Raw genomic sequence first — 8,959 nt, 5'->3', positions numbered from 1 at the left:
TTATCCTGAAAAACTCCCAAGTCCAATTACAAGTATACCCATAACATGACACGTGTTGTATTGGATTTGCCCCGAACATAACACTTTGCAACAGTTTTTGCAGTATTATTTTAGTGTATTGTAAACTGGGTGGATGTTTTCAACAAAAAAAAAATCTTTACAGGTGTAACGTTCTTCGTCGGGCGAAAGAGAGGAGGACCAAGATGCAGCGTGGTGAGTATTCATTTTAATAAGAATACTTACAATAAAGAACAAAAACAATAAACCAACAAACGAACTACGACGAAACAGTCCCGTAAAGTGAACATAAACACAGGAACAGGAACAATCACCCACAACCCACAAAGAAAAACAGGCTACCTAAATATGGCTCCCAATCAGAGACAACGACTAACACCTGCCTCTGATTGAGAACCATATCAGGCCAAACACATAGAAACAGACAAACTAAACATACAATATAGAATGCCCACTCATATCACACCCTGACAGAACAAACATAGAAACATACAACGCAAACTATGGTCAGGGCATGACAGTACCAAGGTGCGGACTCCGGCCGCAAAACCTAAACCTATAGGGGAGGGTCTGGGTGGGCATCTGTCCGCAGTGGCGGCTCTGGCGCGGGACGTGGACCCCACTCCACCATAGTCATTGCCCGCTTCAGTGGCCTCTTTAGAGCGGCGACCCTCGCCGCCGACCTTGGACTGGGAACCCTAATAAAGGACCCCACTGGACTGAGGAGCGGCCTCCGGACTGAGGGGCGCCTCCGGACTGAGGGGCGCCTCCGGACTGAGGGGCGCCTCCGGACTGAGGGGCGCCTCCGGACTGAGGGGCGCCTCCGGACTGAGGGGCGCCTCCGGACTGAGGGGCGCCTCCGGACTGAGGGGCGCCTCCGGACTGAGGGTCGCCTCCGGACTGAGGGTCGCCTCCGGACTGAAGGGCGGCCCAGGCGCCTCCGGACTGAAGGGCGGCCCAGGCGCCTCCGGACTGAAGGGCGGCCCAGGCGCCTCCGGACTGAGGGGCGCCTCCGGACTGAGGGGCGCCTCCGGACTGAGGGGCGCCTCCGGACTGAGGGGCGCCTCCGGACTGAGGGGCGCCTCCGGACTGAGGGGCGCCTCCGGACTGAGGGGCGCCTCCGGACTGAGGGGCGCCTCCGGACTGAGGGGCGCCTCCGGACTGAGGGTCGCCTCCGGACTGAAGGGCGGCCCAGGCGCCTCCGGACTGAAGGGCGGCCCAGGCGCCTCCGGACTGAAGGGCGGCCCAGGCGCCTCCGGACTGAAGGGCGGCCCAGGCGCCTCCGGACTGAAGGGCGGCCCAGGCGCCTCCGGACTGAAGGGCGGCCCAGGCGCCTCCGGACTGAAGGGCGGCCCAGGCGCCTCCGGACTGAAGGGCGGCCCAGGCGCCTCCGGACTGAAGGGCGGCCCAGGCGCCTCCGGACTGAAGGGCGGCCCAGGCGCCTCCGGACTGAAGGGCGGCCCAGGCGCCTCCGGACTGAAGGGCGGCCCAGGCGCCTCCGGACTGAAACGCGGCCCAGGCGCCTCCGGACTGAAACGCGGCTCAGGCGCCTCCGGACTGAAACGCGGCTCAGGCGCCTCCGGACTGAAACGCGGCTCAGGCGCCTCCGGACTGAAACGCGGCTCAGGCGCCTCCGGACTGAAACGCGGCTCAGGCGCCTCCGGACTGAAACGCGGCTCAGGCGCCTCTGGACTGAGGGGCGGCTCAGGCGCCTCTGGACTGAGGGGCGGCTCCGGACTGAGGGGCGGCTCCGGACTGAAGGGCGGCTCCGGACCGAAGGGCGGCTCCGGACCGAGGGGCGGCTCCGGACCGAGGGGCGGCTCCGGACCGAGGGGCGCCTCCGGACCGAGGGGCGCCTCCGGACCGAGGGGCGCCTCCGGACCGAGGGGCGCCTCCGGACCGAGGGGCGCCTCCGGACCGAGGGGCGCCTCCGGACCGAGGGGCGCCTCCGGACCGAGGGGCGCCTCCGGACCGAGGGGCGCCTCCGGACCGAGGGGCGCCTCCGGACCGAGGGGCGCCTCCGGACCGAGGGGCGCCTCCGGACCGAGGGGCGGCTCCGGACCGAAGGGCGGCTCCGGACCGAAGGGCGGCTCCGGACCGAAGGGCGGCTCCGGACCGAAGGGCGGCTCCGGACCGAAGGGCGGCTCCGGACCGAAGGGCGGCTCCGGACCGAAGGGCGGCTCCGGACTGAAGGGCGGCCCAGGCGCCTCCGGACTGAAGGGCGGCCCAGGCGCCTCCGGACTGAAGGGCGGCCCAGGCGCCTCCGGACTGAAGGGCGGCCCAGGCGCCTCCGGACTGAAGGGCGGCCCAGGCGCCTCCGGACTGAAGGGCGGCCCAGGCGCCTCCGGACTGAAGGGCGGCCCAGGCGCCTCCGGACTGAAGGGCGGCCCAGGCGCCTCCGGACTGAAGGGCGGCCCAGCCGCCTCCGGACTGAAGGGCGGCCCAGGCGCCTCCGGACTGAAGGGCGGCCCAGGCGCCTCCGGACTGAAGGGCGGCCCAGGCGCCTCCGGACTGAAGGGCGGCCCAGGCGCCTCCGGACTGAAGGGCGGCCCAGGCGCCTCCGGACTGAAGGGCGGCCCAGGCGCCTCCGGACTGAAGGGCGGCCCAGGCGCCTCCGGACTGAAGGGCGGCCCAGGCGCCTCCGGACTGAAGGGCGGCCCAGGCGCCTCCGGACTGAGGGACGGCCCAGGCGCCTCCGGACTGAGGGACGGCCCAGGCGCCTCCGGACTGAGGGACGGCCCAGGCGCCTCCGGACTGAGGGGCGGCCCAGGCGCCTCCGGACTGAGGGGCGGCTCAGGCGCCTCCGGACTGAGGGGCGGCTCAGGCGCCTCCGGACTGAGGGGCGGCTCAGGCGCCTCCGGACTGAGGGGCGGCTCAGGCGCCTCCGGACTGAGGGGCGGCTCAGGCGCCTCCGGACTGAGGGGCGGCTCAGGCGCCTCCGGACTGAGGGGCGGCTCAGGCGCCTCCGGACTGAGGGGCGGCTCAGGCGCCTCCGGACTGAGGGGCGGCTCAGGCGCCTCCGGACTGAGGGGCGGCTCAGGCGCCTCCGGACTGAGGGGCGGCTCAGGCGCCTCCGGACTGAGGGGCGGCTCAGGCGCCTCCGGACTGAGGGGCGGCTCAGGCGCCTCTGGACTGAGGGGCGGCTCAGGACAGACGGGCGGCTCAGGTGGCGCTGGATAAATTCTATCAGCATATCGATTGTGCTACCAGGGCTGGTAAAACCTTGGATCATTGTTACACTAACTTCCGCGACACATATAAGGCCCTCCCCCGCCCTCCTTTCGGAAAAGCTGACCACGACTCCATTTTGTTGCTTCCAGCCTACAAACAGAAACTAAAACAGCAAGCTCCCGCGCTCAGGTCTGTTCAACGCTGGTCCGACCAATCTGATTCCACGCTTCAAGACTGCTTCGATCACGTGGATTGGGATATGTTCCACATTGCGTCCAACAACAACATTGACAAATATGCTGATTCGGTGAGCGAGTTCATTAGAAAGTGCATTGACGATGTCGTACCCACAGCAACGATTAAAACATTCCCAAACCAGAAAATGTGGATTGATGGCAGCATTCGCGTGAAACTGAAAGCACGAACCACTGCTTTTAACCAGGGCAAGGTGACCGGAAACATAACCGAATACAAACAGTGTAGCTATTCCCTCCGCAAGGCAATCAAACAAGCTAAGTCCCAGTATAGAGACAAAGTAGAGTCGTAATTCAACAGCTCAGACACAAGAGGTATGTGGCAGGGTCTACAGTCAATCACGGATTACAAAAAGAAAACCAGCCCCGTCGCGGACCAGGATGTCTTGCTCCCAGACAGACTAAATAACTTTTTTGCTCGCTTTGAGGACAATACAGTGCCACTGACATGGTCCGCTACCAAAACCTGCGGGCTCTCCTTCACTGCAGCCGAGGTGAGTAAAACATTTAAACGTGTTAACCCTCGCAAGGCTGCAGGCCCAGACGGCATTCCCAGCCGCGTCCTCAGAGCATGCGCAGACCAGCTGGCTGGTGTGTTTAAGAACATATTCAATCAATCCTTATCCCAGTCTGCTGTTCCCACATGCTTCAAGAGGGCCACCATTGTTCCTGTTCCCAAGAAAGCTAAGGTAACTGAGCTAAACGACTACCGCCCCGTAGCACTCACTTCCGTCATCATGAAGTGCTTTGAGAGACTAGTCAAGGACCATATCACCTCCACCCTACCTGACCCTAGACCCACCCTAGACCCACTCCAATTTGCTTACCGACCCAATAGGTCCACAGACGACGCAACCACACTGCATACTGCCCTAACCCATCTGGACAAGAGGAATACCTATGTGAGAATGCTGTTCATTGACTACAGCTCAGCATTTAACACCATAGTACCCTCCAAACTTGTCATTAAGCTCGAGACCCTGGGTCTCGACCCCGCCCTGTGCAACTAGGTCTTGGACTTCCTGACGGGCCGCCCCCAGGTGGTGAGGGTAGGTAACAACATCTCAACACTTGGGCCCCACAAGGGTGCGTTCTGAGCCCTCTCCTGTACTCCCTGTTCACCCACGACTGCATGGCCATGCACGCTTCCAACTCAATCATCAAGTTTGCGGACGACACTACAGTGGTAGGCTTGATTACCAACCACGACGAGACGGCCTACAGGGAGGAGGTGAGGGCCCTCGGAGTGTGGTGTCAGGAAAATAACCTCACACTCAACGTCAACAAAACAAAAGAGATGATTGTGGACTTCAGGAAACAGCAGAGGGAGCACCCCCCTATCCACATCGACGGGTCAGTAGTGGAGAAGGTGGAAAGTTTTAAGTTCCTCGGTGTACACATCACGGACAAACTGAATTGGTCCACCCACACAGACAGCGTTGTGAAGAAGGCGCAGCAGCGCCTCTTCAACCTCAGGAGGCTGAAGAAATTCGGCCTGTCGGGCTGTATCACCGCCTGGTACGGCAACTGCTCCGCCCACAACCGTAAGGCTCTCCAGAGGGTAGTGTGGTCTGCACAATGCATCACCGGGGGCAAACTACCTGCCCTCCAGGACACCTACACCACCCGATGTCACTGGAAGGCCATAAAGATCATCAAGGACAACAACCACCCGAGCCACTGCCTATTCACTCCGCTATCATCCAGAAGGCGAGGTCAGTACAGGTGCATCAAAGCAGGGACCGAGAGACTGAAAAACAGCTTCTATCTCAAGGCCATCAGACTGTTAAACAGCCACCACTAACATTTAGTGGCCGCTGACAACATACTGACTCAACTCCAGCCACTTTAATAATGGGAATTGATGGAAATTATGTAAAAATGTAAAAATGTATCACTAGCCACTTTAAACAATGCCACTTAATATAATGTTTACATACCCTACATTACTCATCTCATATGTATAGACTGTACACTATACTATCTACTGCATCTTGCCTATGCCGTTCTGTACCATCACTCATTCATACATCTTTATGTACATATTCTTTATCCCTTTACACTTGTGTGTATAAGGTAGTAGTTGTGGAATTGTTAGGTTAGATTACTTGTTGGTTATTACTGCCTTGTCGGAACTAGAAGCACAAGCATTTTGCTACACTCGCATTAACATCTGCTAACCATGTGTATGTGACAAATAAAATTTGATTTGGACAGGAGGGCGGCTCAGGCGGCGCTAGACAGGGGGGCGGCTCAGGCCTGCCGAGGCGCACTGTAGGCCTGGTGCATGGTGCCGGAACTGGTGGTACCGGGCTGGGGACACGCACCTCAGGGCGAGTGCGGGGAGGAGGAACAGGGCATACTGTACCCTGGAGGCGCACTGTAGGCCTGGTACGTGGTGCCGCCACCGGAGGGCTGGTGCGTGGAGAAGGCACCGGATAGACCGAACCGTGGAGGCGCACTACAGGTCTCGAGCACCGAGCCTGCCCAACCCTACCTGGCTGAATGCTCCCCGTAGCCATGCCAGTGTGGCGAGGTGGAATAGGCCACACTGGGCTGTGCTGGCGAACCGGGGACACCATGCGTAGGGCTGGTGCCATGAGGAGACCCACTGGAGACCAGATGCATAGAGCCGGCTTCATGGCACCTGGCTCGATGCCCACTCTAGCCCAGCCAATACAAGGCGCTGCTATGTACCGCACCGGGCTATGCACACGTACTGGAGACACCATGCGCATCTCTGCATAACACGGTGCCTGCCCGGACCCTCTCTCTCCACGGTAAGCACGGGGAGTTGGCTCAGGTCTCCTACCTGACTTAGCCACACTCCCCGTGTGCCTCCCCCCTCAATACATTTTTGGGGCTGCCTCTTGGATTTCCTTGAACACCGTGCCAACTCCATTCGCCGGTATCCCTCCTCGCACTGCTCCAAAGAATCCCAGGCGGGCTCCGGCACTCTACCTGGGTCGACCGACCACCTTTCTATCTCGTCCCATGTTGTCACCTCCTCCAGATAGCGCTGCTCCTTACCACGCTGCTTGGTCCTTTGGTGGTGGGTGATTCTGTAATGTTCTTTGTCGGGCGAAAGAGAGGAGGACCAAGATGCAGCGTGGTGAGTATTCCTTTTAATAAGAATAGTTACAATAAAGAACAAAAACAATAAACCAACAAACGAATTACGACGAAACAGTCCTGTAACGTGAACATAAACACAGGAACAGGAACAATCACCCACAACCCACAAAGAAAAACAGGCTACCTAAATATGTCTCCCAACCAGAGACAACGACTAACACCTGCCTCTGATTGAGAACCATATCAGGCCAAACACATAGAAACAGACAAACTAGACATACAACATAGAATGCCCACTCATATCACACCCTGACCAAACAAAACATAGAAACATACAACGCAAACTATGGTCAGGGCGTGACAACAGGCTTCCTCTATCAATTAGGTTAGTATTGTGGAATAACTACAATGTTGTTGATCCATTCTCAGTTTTCTCCTATCACAGCCATTAAACTCTGTAACTGTTTTAAAGTCACAATTGGCATCATGGTGAAATCCCCGTGTGGTTTCCTTCCTCTCCGGCAACTGAATTAGGAAGGACACCTGTATCTTTGTAGTGACTTAGTATATTGACACACCATCCAAAGTGAAATGAATAACTTCACCGTGCTCAAAGGGATATTCAATGTCTGCTATATATATATTTTTAACCATCTTCCAAAAAGTGCCCTTCTTAGCGAGGCATTGAAAAACCTCCCTAGTCTTTGTGGTTGAATCTGTTTCTGAAATTCACCGCTCAACTGAGGGACCTTACAGATAATTGTATATGTGGGGTACAGAGATGAGGTAGTCATTCAAAAATTATGTTTAACACACAAATTAGTGAGTCCATGCAACCTGTTAAGCATATTTTTACTCATGAAATTATTTAGGCTTGCCATAACAAAGGGGTTGAACACTTATTGACTCAAGACATTTAAGCTTTTCATTTTTTATTCATTTGTGTACATTTCAAAAAATATATTATTACACTTCGATATTATGGGGTATTGGGTGTAGACCAATGACCCCCCCCAAAAAATCACAATTGAATCAATTTTAAATTCAGGCTGTAACATAGAAAAACTCAAGGCGTGTGAATACTTTCAGAAAACACTGTAGTTTTGCTTGAGAATTGTTCCTGAAATAACAGCATTAGGAATAAAGAATACACATTTGTAAGGTTATACATTTAGATGTGGGTAATGCTGTTAAGAGTAAGCATTATGACAATGATAGAATTATAAGTATTTTAGATTCATGCAAATATGCTGAAAATGGCTCCTATGTTAGTATTGTAACTAACAATTAAAAGAAAATAAGTGAGGACATAAAAATAGTTATGGTCAACAATTTATCAAGATAGAATGGAAATGGAAAGGTGAACGACACATGTTTTGTAGGTTGGACATTGATCTTTGCAATACGAAAGGCAGGGTGACATCTGAAAGGCAGATTGACATCTAATCAAATTTCTACAATCCGAGCCAAATAACAACAAATCAACTTGGTCATGCTGTCCATTTTTGTTAATGATATACTTATGAAACAGGCATGGTTAGCAAAAGTTTGGTTTTAAAAGTGTCGGACTGTTGTTCCTAATATTCCACCGGCCATGAGAGTGGTTGTCCTTGCACTGACTCTAGCCCTTGTGTGGGAGTACATTGCTTTTTAGATCATATAATTTTGAAAGAAATGTAATTTTGCCATTCTGATTCATTTGAAATAGTATGTAGTCAATGCAAACTGAATAATGTCTTTCTTTATCTTTCCATCGTATAGCGTGTCAACATTTTAACTTTGGTAAGTTATGCTACATTAGGAATTTGTACTTATTATAAGTACAAGACCGAATGTTTGAAAATAAATGTACACTGTAATAGTGTAGTACTACAGTATGTACCTGTCTTCTGGATATGTGTAGTACTGTATATAAAAACGTCAGTGACTCTTTGCTTTGAGGTCATGTAGGTCAATTTGGTGCTCTCTTTGCCTTGAAACATCTCTTTGACCTACTGTAAACTCCCTCGGTTGTTAACATCTACAATAATCATTAGACGTACGAGTCAGAGTTATCATACCCAGTGGCAGGGTTTGCTAACTCTGGAAATTCCTTTGGTCTGTACAGAGTTAGGTAAATCAGCTCTTTGCCCCTTACATATGGCATAATCACCAAGCTTCTCTAAACGTTGATGTTTTGGTGTCTCTAGGTTAATCTCTAGACTGTTGAATGAGGCCTGTTACAACTTGCTTACAAAACCTTTAACAGGAGTTTGTGAAACCATTTAGTCATGGATGTAATGTAAAACATATTTAACACGTATTGCATGTTACAGAAGACTACAGTTGTACATTGAATAGCCATTCATCCCTGTTACATCTTGATGTGATGGCTCTCTATTTCTGTACATGTTTATAATCCACATAGTGTGAATAGTGGTTTCCATAAAGTTATTAACCCC

Source organism: Salvelinus fontinalis, chromosome 5 (genome assembly GCF_029448725.1).
Source record: "Salvelinus fontinalis isolate EN_2023a chromosome 5, ASM2944872v1, whole genome shotgun sequence".
Lineage (NCBI taxonomy): Eukaryota > Metazoa > Chordata > Actinopteri > Salmoniformes > Salmonidae > Salvelinus > Salvelinus fontinalis.
The sequence above is the reverse complement of the archived record's forward strand: the minus strand, read 5'-3'. Positions refer to the sequence as shown.